Below are 16,770 nucleotides of genomic sequence, written 5' to 3'. Positions count from 1 at the left end.
ACCTGGTTTGTGTGTTTTTTCTTTCAGACTAAAACAGTCAGCAGAGCGTCTGCAGTGATATCAGAGGGAGGTTGATAAAGTCTTGATGAGAAAGGAGAGAAGTTCTGCTGAAAATGTTTCCTGATGGTGATTTTCTGATTTCCTGCTCCAAATAGAGCAGGGTTCATGGTATTTCTAGGCAAAGGCAAGGCAAATTTATTTATATAGCACAATTCAGTGCAAAGACAATGCAAAGTGCTTTACATGATTATATATATAGCAAAATAAAACAGAATAAAAGCAAGTAGGAATAAAATATAGATAGAAAATAGAACAAAAAAGTGGTGATTCAGTTAACTAGGACAGTTGAAGGTAATTTTAAACAAATGTGTTTTTAATCTTGATTTAAAAGAACTAAGGCTTTCTGCACTTTTACAGTTTTCTGGAAGTTTGTTCCAGATAATTGGAGCATAGGAACTAAATGCTGCTTCTCCATGTTTGGTTCTGGTTCTAGGTATGCAGAGCAGACTGGAGTCAGAAGACCTTAGTGGTCTGGAGGGTTGATACGCTGATAACAAGTCTGTGATGTATTTAGGTGCTAAGCCATTTAAGGATTTATAGACTAACAGAAGTATTTTAAAGTCTATTCTCTGAGATACAGGGAGCCAGTGTAAGGACTTTAGAACTGGTGTTATGTGCTCTACTTTCTTAGTCTTAGTGAGGACGCGGGCAGCAGCGTTCTGGATCAGCTGCAGCTGTCTGATCCACTTTTTAGGCAGACCTGTGAAAACACTGTTGCAGTAATCAATTCGACTAAAAATAAACGCATGGATTAGTTTTTCCAGATCCTGCTGAGACATCAGTCCTTTAATCCTAGAAATGTTCTTCAGGTGATAGAAAGCCGACCTTGTAATTGTCTTTAGATGCTTTTGGAGGTTCAGGTCTGAGTCCATCACTACACCCAGATTTCGGGCCTGATTAGTGGTTTTTAGCTGAAGCGACTGAAGCTGTGTGCTAACTTTTGATCTTTCCTCTATTGGTCCAAATATTATTACTTCAGTTTTGTTTTTATTCAATTGAAGAAAGTTTTGACACATCCATGTATTGATTTCTTCTAGGCATTTACTCGGTGCCTGAACTGGTTCATAGTCACCTGATGACATGGTGATGTAGAGCTGTGTGTCTACCTTTTCTAAATCTGCTTTGAAATCTTCTTTTGTCATTCATTCATTTATCATTCTCTCCATCACTTCACATACATGAGAAGTTAAAGCTATGGATCAATAACTTTCTGGATTAGATCTCTCTTTGCCTGCTTTCAGGATTGGTCCAATGATCGCTGCTTTCCAAGCTTTAGCTAAATTACCTTCTTCCCAGATTCTGTTATTCCAGTAAAACTGTGTTAGATGATTTACTGAGCTGACTGATCATAATAGAGATGATTTTATCTTTACTTGGAGAAGAGTTTATTTTCCTGAGAGTTTTCTTCAGTTCTGATGATATGTAAACTCAGATTAATTGGCCCAAAACTTTAACATTTCACAACCCAGAAAAAAAGCAAAACAAAATTAAAACGGGGATAGATAATACACAATATTTGAGACCAGTCTATCCCAGTCTATGGCTTCACACGATATAAACTGAAAACAGTGTAATTGGAACTGGAAGCTAAGCATTTAATGCTTTTAATATTTTTGTGGCAGTGACAGTCATCTGATGTCAGCAAGTCAAAAGGTCTAAAGGAGAGACTCACAAAACGTGCTGACATAAAAAGTGATATTCTATAGATAATTTTGGTTTCTCTGCCAACTGAATTACAAAAATGTCTCCAATAACCTTTTTATGGCACTTTTAAAAGTTCTTTTAACAAGAGCTTTTACCTTTCGTATTCAATAAATTCTGAGTTCTAATTTTTCTCTAACAATCTAAGAAATTTATTTCAAGATTTTATTACAAAATCGTTTGTCCACTACTAATATTATTTTTTTTTTTTTACGTTATATTTTTTGCTGGATGGATTGTAGTGCTGCACCTAAAATGGCTTCACAGATATAAACATTTAAATAATCAAGATCCAAGTCAAGATTAATATTTTGCTTTTCTTCATGTCAAATTATTTTGTATTTCAGCACAGAAATCAAGCAGAAATATTGATCTTTCTACACCTTTGTTGTCATATCGTCTTATCTCTTAAATCACTTCACTTAGTATTGGATATTGATCACTTTGTATAGTTGATTCTCTTAAATCTTTCTAATTGCTAAAGTTTTCAGATATCAGACTTAGGTCTATAGCTGATTCAGATCTATTTCTGATCTTAACTCTGGTACCACTTCCATCATTAAAGTTCCTAAAATCATATATTTCTACCACCACCTCTCATCACCACCCCACAGTGACTGTAAGCATTAAAATCTCCACAACAATTTACTTTTCCTTTTACATTTTCCATCAGTCGATCAGAAATATTTCTGGAAGAAAACTAATAAAGTTTTTAGTGGAGATTTGTTTCCCTCTGGTGGTACAAAAATAAACTGCATGATGTCTGATTATTAAACCCATTTACTGCGTTTTTAAATGATCCAAACATGTCAGTGATGGTAAAAAGTGAGCAGAACCACAGTCAGTTCTAAGCTTTCATTTATCAGGACATGAATAAAAGATCATCTGTTCCTCAGCAGCTCTTAAAATGAGGGAAATACAACAGCAGCACAGATTCCATTGGGTCATTATTTAGTGAACAGAACCAGAAGCAGAACCCTGAAGCAGTGAGTGAAAAACTAAGTCCATCCTTTCTGCTTCCACAGCAGGTCAGAGGCTCAGTAGCTGCAAGGAGCTGCTGATCACATGACAATCTGCACTTTAACCATTTTTAGCCCTTTAACACTAAACAACAATTAGTTGATGCTTTGGTGGAATTATGGCATCAAAACAGAAACAGAAAAACAAGATAAAAACCTAGAATCCACTAAAAACACAAACTAACACCAAATAATGATAAAATCCATCAAAGTAACAAAGTAAACTGTAGTCCTTAATATCAGCACACTGCTGCTGCTAAAATGAGCCGTTGTTCTAATGCAGATTATTACTAGAGCTCCTAGAGAATTATTTCTCCTTATTTTAGTGCTGCTGAGCAGAGTGTCGACAGTCTCTGGTTAAAATCAGCATCAGCTGAGGATGTTCTGAAGATCCAGGTTGAAACCCTGATTTCATTTCAAACCATCAAAGTGAATTTAAAGTCAGAGTCAGAGAAAAGAGCAGAGAGGAGGCAGCTTGGTCCAAACTCCTTCTTTCCACCTGCAGCTGTTTTCCAGCTGTTCTCCACACACTGTAAATGCAAACAATGTCCTGACTAAAGATAAAATAGTGTATTTGACTTAATTTATACTAGTTTTTAAAGTTTACTTTCTTATACCAAGTTTTCTGAACTTTTCACCTGCATACTTTTTTCCATTAAGTTATATGAACTTGATTTTTCTGAGTAAGTAGCACGATTTGTTGTATGAGACTTAACCAACAATGCTGCGCACCCTAGTGCGCATGTCCATTTACGGTCTGCGCGCATTTTTTTTCTTCGGTTTGAACTCATTTATCACTCGAAGTACAGTCAAGTATAGGTCCTGTATGGTCCCGCTGCTCTCACGGAACGTTGGCTCGACCGTTGGTTTCGGTAAGTGCAAAGCTTTTGTTTTTAATCTTATCAATATAATTTACTGTTTGAAAGAACGTACACTCTTCGACTTTTTGTTAGCATGTTAGCCATTGTATGTCTGACCGCGGGTTCACAGAGGATACGTTAGAAGCAGCTAAACATAAGTGATTTAAATAAAATTCAATTCAATTCAATTCAATTCAATTTTATTTATATAGCGCCAAATCATGAAACATGTCATCTCAAGGCACTTTACAAAGTCAAGTTCAATCATATTATACAGATTGGGTCAGATTATACAGATTGGTCAAAAATTTCCTATATAAGGAAACCAGTTGATTGCATCAAAGTCCCGACAAGCAGCATTCACTCCTGGGGAACCGTAGAGCCACAGGAAGAGTCATCTGCATTGTACATGGCTTTGCTGCAATCCCTCATACTGAGCAAGCATGAAGCGACAGTGGGAAGAAAAACCACCCATTAACGGGAAAAAAAACCTCCGGCAGAACCGGGCTCAGTATGAACGGTCATCTGCCTCGACCGACTGGGGTTACAGAAGACAGAACAGAGACACAACAAGAGAAACAAAAAAGCACAGAAGCACACATTGATCTAGTAATCTGTTCTACATTAGATGGTAGTAGCGGGTGAGCCGTCTTCTCTGGATGATGTCACAGTTAACAGAACGCCAGACCAGGTGTACCTACTATGAAGAGAAAAGAGAGAGAACAGAAAGTTAAAGCAGAAATGACAACACATAATGCATAATTGAAGAACAGTAGAACTCAATATAGTGAGAAAATTAGATCCTGATATACTCCAGTAACCTAAGCCTATAGCAGTAAAACTATAAAGGTAGCTGAGAGTAACATGAGTCACTAGTTATAATTTTTGTCAAAAAGAAAAGTTTTAAGCCTAGTCTTAAAAGTAGACAGGGTGTCTGCCTCACGGACCAAAACTGGGAGTTGGTTCCACAGGAGAGGAGCCTGATAGCTAAAGGATCTGCCTCCCATTCTACTTTTAGAGACTCTAGGAACCACCAGCAGACCTGCAGTCTGAGAGCGAAGTGCTCTGTTAGGAACATACGGGGTAATCAGAGCTCTGATATATGATGGAGCTTGATTATTAAGGGCTTTATACGTTAGAAGAAGAATTTTAAATTCTATTCTTGATTTAACAGGAAGCCAATGAAGGGAAGCTAAAATTGGAGAAATATGATCCCTCTTGTTGATTTTCATCAGAACTCTTGCTGCAGCATTTTGGATCAGCTGAAGGCTTTGAACTGCATTTTGTGGACTTCCTGATAGTAAAGAATTACAATAGTCCAGCCTTGAAGTAACAAATGCATGGACCAGTTTTTCAGCATCACTCCTGGACAGAATGTTTCTAATTTTGGCAATATTCCGGAGGTGAAAAAAGGAAACTCTGGAAACCTGTTTAATATGGGATTTAAATGACATGTCTTGGTCAAAAATAACACCAAGATTTTTTACTTTATTACCAGAGGCCAGGTTAATGCCACCCAGATTAAATGATTGGTTAAGAAGTTTATTTTTTGAGGACTCTGGCCCAAAGATTAAAACTTCGGTCTTGTCAGAATTTAGATGCAGGAAATTTAAAGTCATCCAGCTTTTGATGTCATCAAGACATGACTGCAGTCGAAGTAATTGATTGGATTCATCAGGATTTATGGATAAATATAGCTGAGTATCATCAGCATAACAGTGGAAATTAATCCTATGCTGTCTGATAATTTTGCCTATCGGAAGCATATATATAGTAAAGAGAATTGGTCCAAGGACTGAACCCTGTGGTACTCCACAGGTGACCCTAGAGTTTGAGGAAGATTTATTATTAACATGAACAAATTGGAATCTGTCTGACAGATAAGATTTAAACCAGCCTAATGCTTTCCCCTTAATCCCTACAGTATGTTCAAGTCTTTGTAGGAGAATATTGTGATCAACTGTATCAAACGCAGCACTGAGATCTAACAGGACAAGTATAGACACAAGTCCATTATCTGAGGCCATGAGAATATCATTAGTGACCTTCACCAGAGCTGTTTCAGTGCTATGATGAGCTCTGAAGCCTGACTGAAACTCCTCAAGTAGGTCATTACTTTGTAAATGTTCACAAAGTTGATTAGCAACTACTTTCTCAAGAATTTTAGATAAGAAAAGAAGATTAGATATAGGTCTGTAATTTACTAACTCATCTTGATCAAGAGAAGGTTTCTTAAGTAAAGGTTTAATAACAGCTACTTTCAAAACCTGTGGTACATATCCATTTACTAAGGATAGATTAATCATGTCTAAAATAGTGCCACTGATCAAAGGGAATATGTCCTTAAACAACTTGGTTGGGATTGGGTCTAACATACAGGTAGAAGGTTTAGATGAAGCTAAAATTTTAGATAGCTCAGAAAGCTCTACTGCTTCTAAACAGTTCAAACACTGCGCAGATTCTAAAGATTCCTCCAATGCTGCCTCACTTACTGAGGACGAGGTAATCATGTTTGGGAGGATGCCAATTATTTTATTTTTAATGGCATCAATTTTATTTATGAAGAATCCCATAAAATCATTACTACTAAGAGCTAAGGGAATGGATGGATCAACAGAGCTGTGGCTCTGGGTAAGTTTGGCAACTGTACTAAAGAGAAATCTAGGATTATTTTTATTCTCTTCAATTAATGATGAAAAATATGCTACTCTAACTCTGCGGAGGGTCTTGTTATACAACAATAGTCTGTCCCTCCAGATTAAGTAGGATTCCTCTTGGTGTGTAGAGCGCCATTTTCTCTCCAATTTCCTAACATTGTGCTTCAAGGAACGCAGCTCTGAATTAAACCAAGGAGCCAGCTTCCTGTGAATAATCACCTTCTTTTTCAAGGGAGCTACATTGTCTAATGCAGAACGCAATGAGGAAGTCACATTGTTAGCAAAGGTATCGATTTGTGAATGGGAAGAAACAGCAATGCTGCCATCTACAGGGCATTTCTGCAATACTGAGGATATTAAGAAGGGGACAGACTCTTTAAGTTTTGATACAGCATTATCCGATAAAAATCTACTATAATGGAACCCTCTTTTGGGGGTGGAGAATTCAGTTAGATTAAACTCAAATGTTATTAAAAAATGATCAGACAGGACAGGGTTGTGAGAGAATACTGTTAATTCTTCACAATCAATGCCATATGTCAGAACAAGGTCTAAAGTATGGAGCCGAGAGTGCGTCGGTTTATGCACATTTTGAACAAAACCAATTGAATCTAGGACAGTTTTAAAGGCTACACTAAGGTTATCACATTCAGTGTCAACATGGATGTTAAAATCACCCACTATAATAACCTTATCAGTATTTAACACCAAATCAGATAAGAAATCTGACAACTCATCCAAAAACTGAGTGTAAGGGCCTGGTGGACGATACAAAACAACAAACAGAAGAGGTTTTATTGCTTTGCAGTTTGGATGAGGGAAACTGAGGGTTAAATGTTCAAAAGAACTGTAATTATTAGTTGGCCTGGGACTGGGACTAATTAATGAATCAGACTGAAAGATAGTTGCCACTCCTCCTCCTCTTCCCACAGATCTGGGAATGTGGAAATTTGAATAACTGGAGGGGGTTGACTCATTTATACTAACATAGTCCTCTTGTAGCCAGGTTTCTGTGAGACAAAACAAATCAATCTGATTATCAGAAATCAATTCATTAACTAACAAAGTCTTTGGAGGGAGAGACCTTATATTTAATAGACCACATTTTATTATTTTATTTTTAGGTTCAAGGTGAACCATATTGATTTTTATTAGGTTTTTATGATTTGTTCCTTTTAGATCAGTTTTTGATCTGTTAAGTTTTGGCCGTGGGAAAGACACCGTCTCAATAGGATAATGGGTGGGTAACAGTACAGAAGCTGCAGAGAGGTGTGTTAAACTACGGCTCTGCTTCCTGGTCTGGACCCTGGGTTGTCAGCATTTAGGAGAACTAATAAATCCGGCCAGATTCCTAGAAAGAAGAGCTGCACCATCCAAAGTAGGATGGATGCCGTCTCTCCGGATCAGACCAGGTTTTCCCCAGAAAGTTCTCCAGTTATCAATGTAGCCCACGTCGTTTTCTGGACACCACCTAGACAACCAGCGGTTGAATGATGACATGCGGCTAAACATGTCATCACTGGTCAGATCAGGCAGGGGACCAGAGAAAATTACAGAGTCCGACATAGTTTTAGCAAACTCACAAACCGAAGCAACACCAACTTTGGTGACCTCTGATCGGCGTGACCGGGTGTCATTACCGCCAGCGTGAATAACAATTTTGCGGTATTTACGCTTATCCTTAGCCAGTAGTTTTAGGTAGGATTCTATGTCGCCTGTTCTGGCCCCTGGTAGGCATTTAACTATGGTCCCTGGTTTCTTTAGTGCCACATTTCTTATTATGGAGCTGCCAATAATTAAGGTCGGCTCCTCGGCGAGATTGTCGCTCAGAGGGGAAAATTTATTAGAAACGCAGATGGGTTGGTGGTGATCTGGGGTCTGTAATCTAGAGCTATGCTTCCTACGAACTGTCACCCAGCCAGCCTGGTTACCAGGCTGCTCGGGTGCTACTGCTTTAGGTTCGCTACGTGAAGTTACTCTATGCGGCTCCGCGCTAGCAAAAGAGCGGCTATCAGCTGGTTTTTCAACAGCACGGAGCCGGGTCTCCAATTCTGACACCCTCGCCTCCAAAGCTACAAAAACACTACATTTATTACATGTACCATCATCACTAAAGGAGGCAGAGGAATAACTGAACATCTGACACAGAGAGCAGCAGATAGGAGACTTAGTCAGAGCCGGAGAAGCCATTATGAGGCTAAGGCTTGGCTAGCGCTAGGCTAACGCTAGGCTAAAGTTAGGCTAACGCCCTATTACCACGCCAAAGAACAAACCGTGTGAAACACGAGGAGTTCCCAAACGTGATGAGCAGCCACAGACAATGTTTTAAAAGTGCTTATGTTTGGAAACAGATGTTACAGCAAAGAGGTTTAAAGATAAAAAGCGAGAGAGCCTGGAGCAAAGCTCCGTCGTTCACAGAGCAACAACAGGAAGTGACGCAATACGCCTTACCGCAAACAGGAAGTCCGCCAATGACCGGGGTTCTTGACTAACTAAATAAAAGTGCTTTGACTTGGCCTGAAGCCATTGTAGTGCTAATTGGTAACATTTCTCCGCCGCTATAGTTCTGTTGTATATGAGTTAACGTGTTAGCTTAGTTTTAGGAGGCGGGGGCGCTTTGTGTCGGCCGCGCGCCTTGGTGTCCGTTATAACTGACCCAGTAAGGTAGCTTTATCAGCTTCTTGTAGCTGACACCCCATCCAGGTAGTTTGTACTGCTGTCGTTTCGGAGATATTATAAGTTTTAACTTCAGCCGATGACGTCACCGTCCTTCGCAGGTGCAAAAAATAAAATAGAGTGCTTTTTTTTTTTTTTAAATGGCGCGTTTTTTTAAATGGCGCGCTTGATCCCAAAAAAAACAAAATGGTCTGTTTTATTTAGTGCTTCATTTGTGCAGGTATGTGCGGTTAAAATGATTGTTTGTGCTGCCTTCATTTCGGGGATATTAAAGGAAAAGTCCGGTCAAAATCAGAATTCAAACTGCTGAAAGTACTTTAAATTATTATTAAATTAAATTAAATTATTACATACTGTTCATTAAATGATAAGTTTTTTTTTTAATTAAGAGTAATTTTCATTTGAATGTTTGTGGAGGTTTCCATGTTTGTCGAACGACAGTACTGCACCTCCCAGTTTGAGAGGTCTCACTGCGCGGTCGGCTGTTGAGCAAGTCAATATGGCAAGCCGAAATACACATTTCAAATATCTAATATTAAATCACAACTAGTCATAAAGTAAATTCAAGATATCTCGATTTTAGTTTTGACTAATCATAATTGTAATTATCTCAAATGCCACCATAATTCAAGATATCTTAAATGTATTTTTGGATAGAAGATATGCACTTTTGACTAGTGAAAACTAATTTATATATATATATATATATATATATATATATATATATATATATATATATATATATATATATATTAAAAGCAAATAATTTTTGTCTCTCTTGTTGTGTCTCTGCTCTGTCTTCTGTAACCCCAGTCGGTCGAGGCAGATGATCGTTCATACTGAGCCCGGTTCTGCCGGAGGTTTTTCTTCCCACTGTCGCTTCCTGCTTGCTCAGTATGAGGGATTGCAGCAAAGCCATGTACAATGCAGACAACTCTCCCTGTGGCTCTACGGTTCCCCAGGAGTGAATGCTGCTTGTCGGGACTTTGATGCAATCAACTGGTTTCCTTATATAGGACATTTTTGACCAATCTGTATAATCTGACCCAATCTGTATAATCTGATTGAACTTGACTTTGTAAAGTGCCTTGAGATGACATGTTTCATGATTTGGCGCTATATAAATAAAATTGAATTGAATAATGACTAGAAAAAACTAAATTAAAGATATCTTGAATTGTAATTTTGACTAGTCAAAATTCCCTTTAAGATATATCTATATGAATTAGAGATATCTTGAATTATTCAACGTTTCCATTAAAGATATCTTACATTGACATTCTGACTAGTCAAAATGAAGTTACTGATATCTTGAATTACGAAACGGCTTGCCATATATCATGACACATAAACCGGAGGTGCGCTTTTTTTTTTCAGAGGAGCTAAAGGAGGGTGCTGTAATGCCTTGTGCCCTTTGGCATGTCAAAATCAAGAGCTAGCTGGCTTTACCATAATTCCGAAGAGGCAGATAGGTTTACCACAGTAGAAAAAGTGCATCTGTTGATTAACTGAACTGGCCCGGGCTGCAGAATATTCCTTATTTCCAGCTTGGACACGAGTCGATACCGCTTTCAGCTTGCCTAAACCGCTTATCAGTGCATTGTGTGTGTCAGCAGAAAGTAAATCCGAAATTCTTTGCAAATTTCTTAAGCATTCTTCAAGTATTGAAAGGTAAATTTTTTGACTTGAATGGGGTGTCCGCTTCACGCATCTTAGTTAATCCAGGTTTGTTTTTTTCATGTTTAGTAAAACATTTTGTCTAAAGAACTTTTGCATAGTAACCGTCACTTGTTTTAATGTATGGAATCATTGAAATAATGTTAATAATTTCATCACTTAATCTTACTTATGAAGGACATGAGAACACACATGACTGTTAAAAATCATAACCATTTTTTCCCCCCTCTCCATATAGCTTATTTGAGGTGGTGTTTCTGGCAAAAGGTCCACTCGGTCACCAAGACTGTGTTGGCCACCAGGGTACAAGAACCATACTACCCAGTCAGACCAGCTATCAGTCCCTCTCCTCCCTCACTGCTGCTTGACAAGAAGCTTTCTCAGTAGACTGGACCACAATCCTTTCTAGACGGTATTGTCCCTTTTATTAATTTTTACTTCATGTTTATTATTTCCTTATGCACCATTGCAAAATTATTACATACAAATGTAAGAAAATGATGATAAATGTGACAAGTGTTTTAATATTGACAACTGTTTACCATAATACATTTAGTACCTTTTTTATAGATGGAATTATATCTAAAATATAATGACAAATAATAATAATAATAATAAATAATTAGCAACATCTCTAAGAGCAGGTTTGTAATTCCAAATACTTACAGCAACTGACAGCATTAGACATTCCGATAGGTGGTCACTGTGTCTTTTAGTCTAAATTATTTTTTTCCAGTATTTTTTCCAGTGTGTACTAGAAGAGGGATGCAATGGACTTGTAAGTTCTGTACTTTTGTCACTCTAAAAAGAGGCCAGCTATTAAAGCATTATAGATTAAAGCATGGTGGCTTCACAAGAACCTTCCCTATACCATGTCTTTATCAGCAGTGCATTTGCACATTCAAATCCTTGAATGCCCTAAAGGTTCTTTTATCCAGATTTCACTCACAGTTGACCAGGGAAAACGATTATATGCAAACCTTTAATTGTCAAGTGTGTGAGTTTAACGAACCTTGCAGTGAAATTGAATATTTAACTCATTTACGGAAGCATCTGAAGTTGATGCAAACAGTGCAGTGTCCCTATCTGGACTGTGACTTTGAGACAAATGTCTACTCCACTTTTAACACACACAAAAATAGGAATCATGACCAGAAGTATTGCACATCTAGTCTTCAGTTTAAACCAGGAATAGTTGTGCAGCTCTATGGCACAGAGGAGATCACCCCTGTCCCAGCTTTAGATGTCACTGGTTTAGAAGAAGAGGATTGGACAGATGTTGGTGTTGATGTCAATGACCTAGACTCTCAGCTTGAGCATAACTTGGCCTCACTTTTCCTGAAAATGCAGACAATATTGAACATATCTGAGCATGCTCTCCAAGAAATCATCCAGCAAATAGGACAAGTGTTTAAACTTTCAGAACCCCTGATGTTGTCTGTGGTTCAGGAGGTACTCAGACATCATTATCCTGACATTGATAATGCTGTTGTTAAGGAGGTAGTCTGTGCAGTAACTGACACAAATGTATTTTTGAAACACACAACTATTGGAGGCTCGCTTTCAACTTCCAATAGGAGAGCAAGTTACATTGCTAAAGAATTTCCTGTCGTGGAACCGGTGGAGTATGTCACTGAGAAACATGGTCAAAATATAGTTTACATTCCACTGATTAAAATGCTTCAGGCACTGTTGAGCAAAGATGATGTTTTAGATAAGGCTCTTACCATCAGCAGCTCTAAAGGAAGTGGATACAGTAACTATAGGGATGGTTCTCACTTTAGGAATAATGCCCTTTTATCAGAAGACGAATTCAGAATTACCCTGGGGTTGTACATTGATGACTTTGAAGTTGCGAACCCACTCGGAACATCTAAGAAGAAGCATAAGCTGTGTGCAGTATATTGGGTTCTTGCCAATTTACAACCAAAATACCGCTCATCCCTTCATACCATACAGTTGGCCATTTTATGCAAGGTAAACACTGTTAGAGAGAAGGGATATCGTGAAGTCCTACACCCACTTATTGAAGACCTAGCAATGCTTGAGGAGAATGGAGTTTATCTTGAAAAGTTGGGAGCAAGCATTAAGGGGACTGTGCTGTATGTTGCAGCAGATAACTTGGCTGCCCATGCGTTGGCAGGATTTCAAGAGAGCTTTATTGTGGCGAGAATGTGCAGGTTTTGTATGGCCACACAAGAAGAAATCCAGACAAAAAGTGTCAGCTCAGGTTGTTGCATGCTGAGAACCAAGGATGCCCATGACAGACAGGTTCAGGAAGTCAAGCAGGACACATCTAAAGTAGCACATTGGGGAGTCAAAGATGGATGTGTGCTTGGATGGATTTCCTCCAGATATTCTTCATGATTTTTTGGAGGGAGTGGTCCCATTTGAATTGCATCTGTGCATTTAAGATCTGATAAAAAAGAAATACATCTCTATTGAGACACTAAATAAGGCCATCAAAGAATTCCCATATTCCTTTTCTGACAAAACAGACAAACCTCAACCGATTCCAAAGACATTTGCCTCAAAAAAGACAATAGGAGGAAATGGTCATGAAAACTGGTGTCTTATCAGATTGCTCCCCTTAATGATTGGGCATCTTGTTCCTGAGGGAGATGAGACATGGGAGGTGATCATGGTTTTAAAAGATGTGCTTGAATTGGTTGTATCTCTGAGATTCACAGATGAATCTTTGTTTTATTTAGAGTCTAAAATATCAGAGCACAGGGAGTTACTACTGAATGCTTTTCCAGCTTGCAGACTCCGTCCAAAGCATCACTATCTCGAGCATTATCCCCACTTGACAAAAGTGTTTGGACCTCTCATAGACATGTGGACAATGAGATTCGAAGGGAAGCACAAGTTCTTCAAAAAAGTCATTCATGAAACTCAGAACTTCAAAAATGTTCCCCTAACTTTGGCAAGGCAACATCAAAAGATGATGGCGTACCATTTGGACTGTGCTTCATTTTTCAAACCAGCCCTCCAAACAAACAAAGTAAAGAGCATAATGAGTTCTTCCCTCCCAGGGAACATTCAAAAAATTTTGCACCAAAGATGTGGTCTCCAAAATACAGTCCTGTCAGCTGTGTCTATAAATATTGATGGAATCAACTATGCTGCAGATATGGTGGTTTCTGTAGGTTCATGTGGAGGGCTTCCAGAATTCAGACAGATTAAGCAAATGCTATTAATCAATACGGACATTGTTTTCTTGTGCAAACCAATGATTGCATGGTATCATGAACATCTTCGTGCTTATGAATTGACACAAAGCAGCACAGGCTTGGTTGTCTCTCATTTGACTGACTTTAATGATGTTTTCCCATTGTCAGCATACAGAGTCAGAGGTGCTTTGTTTGTTTCTTTGAAACATTATATATTATGCTAGCCTCACTCACTTTATGGTTATCTTCTTTGTAGGACTATGGAACAGAAGTGGCCAATCAGAGTCTTTGTCACTGATTGTGACATTAGAAAAATCAGCCTTGATCAGAAACCAGGCAACCTTGAGTCCCTTTTGGAAAACTTAAAAGTTAAACTGGCTCTACCATATGATTTCAAACTACAGTTTGAAGACCCACTTTTTAACAATGCACTCTGCAATCTGACAGATGTCTCAGAACTGCCAGATCGAGCCACGCTGAAAATTATAAGTCTTGAATCTCTCTCTTCAGTCTCTGGCATACTGTCCTCACCAAGCACATCTGATACAGGGATACCTTGTACAAGTGAAGAAAAATCTCAGTTGATGAGGCCTTGGCCGTCTGCATTTGATGTTCTAGAATTCTCTGTGGATGTGAATTTCCGACTGAGACAGGGAGACCTAATATATATGAAGGCTGGAAATCGGATGGATGTTTCTCGGGACATGAAACATGTGATCTTAGAAAGACTCGCAGAGACAATGTACAAGTACACAGCATACCCCACAGAGGAACACTGTAGAGACGTGGCCTCTGCACTGATTGCAAAACATCCCTGTCTGAAAGAAGCTGGATCACCCACTGGATATTGTGGATGGAAGAATAGCATTAAATTTAAGATGGGGAATTTCCGTACGAAAATGAGGAGATCTGGAATGGCTGATGTCCAGGTGAATGGCAACAGGAGGACTAGGGATTTTCCTGAAGGAGCGCCATCATGTAGTAACATAAAAAGGCCAAAAAGAAGTGAGACGAATTTCTTGCCAAATTTTCCTGATGGTGAAAATGCAGATACTCTTGAGTCTGTTAGAAGACAGCTTGAAAGTGAAGCAAAGAAAAGGATTCCAGACTCAGCCGATTTGAAGAAAATGATGGACCAGACATTTTCTTTGCGACGTAAAGAAATTGTGGAAGAACAGCCCTCAGCACGCTGGCCTGCACTGTTCACAGAAAGTCAGGCATGGCCCATTGACACTGCACTATACTGATTCACGACACAAGTAATTATTTGTATCTCTGTTGTGTTAGATTGTTTGAATGATTTATCAGCGAACAAATCTGGTCAATACTTATGGTCCCTTGGATGTGTTTCTTTTGTTTCTTTAAGGTGTTTGCCGAGTTCTACAGAGTCGCCAGTAAGAACCTCAAGAAAGACTTCTATGAAGCTCTCGACCACCATACCACTCGTCTCATGGACCTCTTCAAATCCAAAAAAGGAGTTGTTGACCAATCACTTAATCACCTCCTCCAGCCAATCAATTCACAAGTAAGTTTAATTTTAATTCCTTCATCATTAGCACTGTATGGTAGTGTGCGTGAAAGCTTCAACAAACTTGCAGCTGCTACTACAATACAAGTAATTGTTTTGTAATTTAACGGTGGAGCACACATACATCCACAGACATTTTTTCTCCCAAATAAGTGTGCTTTCATATGGTCTTTTGCTTATATATATATATTTTTTTTTTGTTTTGTTTTTTGGTCATTTTTTCCCCTATTAGACCAATGACATCACCACAACACGTACTGCCATCCTTCAATGTCTGCCCTTGTATCTTGGAGATAATTCTGGCGAATTCTTCATCAGCTGCCCAGTAAGTACATTTATAATAATTATAAAAATTCATTATATTCACAAGAATTTGGACTCACAGATTTCAGTTTTACACTCACAGAACAACAATATTAACCCACAAAATGTTTTACACACATATGTAACGGCAGAATTTTGCATTTGAATTTTGGCAAATAAATGTATTACTATAAAAATATGAATAATAATGTTTTTAATCATACAAACATCTTTTTGACAGCTCCCTTATTCCATAGTCGACCAGGTCATTGATGCGTTATTGCCACCTACTGTTCAGGAGTATGAGTCAAACCACTACACCACAGCTAATCCATGCGTTTATCTTTAGAGGAACTGATCACTGAACCGAGCCAGACACAACCGGACCGCGCTAAATGCAGACCAGTTCCATGTGTGGGCTCGGCTCGGTTTTTCAGTAGCCCGGTTCTCAGATAACAAAGAGCGCATGAACAGACCGCGTCATCTACTTACAGCCACCTGACATTTCTGTCATGATTTTGGCACTGTTGCCTGGTCTGATCTCTCATGTCACACACCTGTTCTAGCTCCGCCCGTTCCTCATCACTTCAGATCTGTTCCACCTGCTCTCACTAGTATTTAACCAGCTCTAAGACCAGGCAACAGTGCCAGTTTATTTCGATCCTAGTGTGAGACTTATTTCAGCGTTTATTATTCTGACTCCTGATCCTGACCTGTTTTGCCTTTCGACCTCCGAGCCTGCTTACTCCTGTCTGATTCTGTTTGCCCGATCTGACCTCTGCCTGTCCTGACTACCCGCTGGATCTCTGCCCCGTGTACCGAACCTGGAACCGTGACCCGACTCCGTCCTGGATTATCCTTCGGTACCTCACTGGCTCTCTAATCTCCTGGCTCCGACCTTCGACCACGTCCCCGACTTCGGCTTCGCTCAACGGCTCATCCTGCTGACGTTTGCTCTCATGGTTCTGATCTCCTGCCTGTCCTCCGACCACCGAAACACCCGCTGCTGGGACTTCATGAGCGGCAACCGCCGCAGCGAATTGACGACCCGCCTGCTGGGACCCACTGGGACTGAACTGAACATTAAGACCAGGTTAGTGACCGACACGTTTGTGT

General features: G+C 39.1%; 1 protein-coding gene, 1 long non-coding RNA gene and 1 pseudogene across 2 annotated transcripts in view; 2 read left to right on the top strand and 1 right to left on the bottom strand.

The window, feature by feature from the left end:
• Positions 1 to 16,770, top strand: part of LOC118561913 — a 716,353-nt gene that overhangs the window by 579,981 nt on the left and 119,602 nt on the right. The gene's annotated exons all lie outside the window — the stretch shown is intronic.
• Positions 1 to 16,770, bottom strand: part of LOC118561874 — a 951,216-nt pseudogene that overhangs the window by 852,515 nt on the left and 81,931 nt on the right.
• Positions 3,576 to 14,408, top strand: LOC118561908. The gene is made up of 3 exons (XR_004930362.1): positions 3,576 to 3,652; positions 10,889 to 11,062; positions 14,080 to 14,408. It is a non-coding gene; the product is annotated as an uncharacterized LOC118561908 (long non-coding RNA).

This window comes from Fundulus heteroclitus, unplaced genomic scaffold, assembly GCF_011125445.2.
Source record: "Fundulus heteroclitus isolate FHET01 unplaced genomic scaffold, MU-UCD_Fhet_4.1 scaffold_75, whole genome shotgun sequence".
In the NCBI taxonomy this organism is placed as follows: domain Eukaryota; kingdom Metazoa; phylum Chordata; class Actinopteri; order Cyprinodontiformes; family Fundulidae; genus Fundulus; species Fundulus heteroclitus.
Note: the sequence above shows the minus strand (reverse complement) of the source record. Positions and strands in the feature narration are given on the sequence as shown.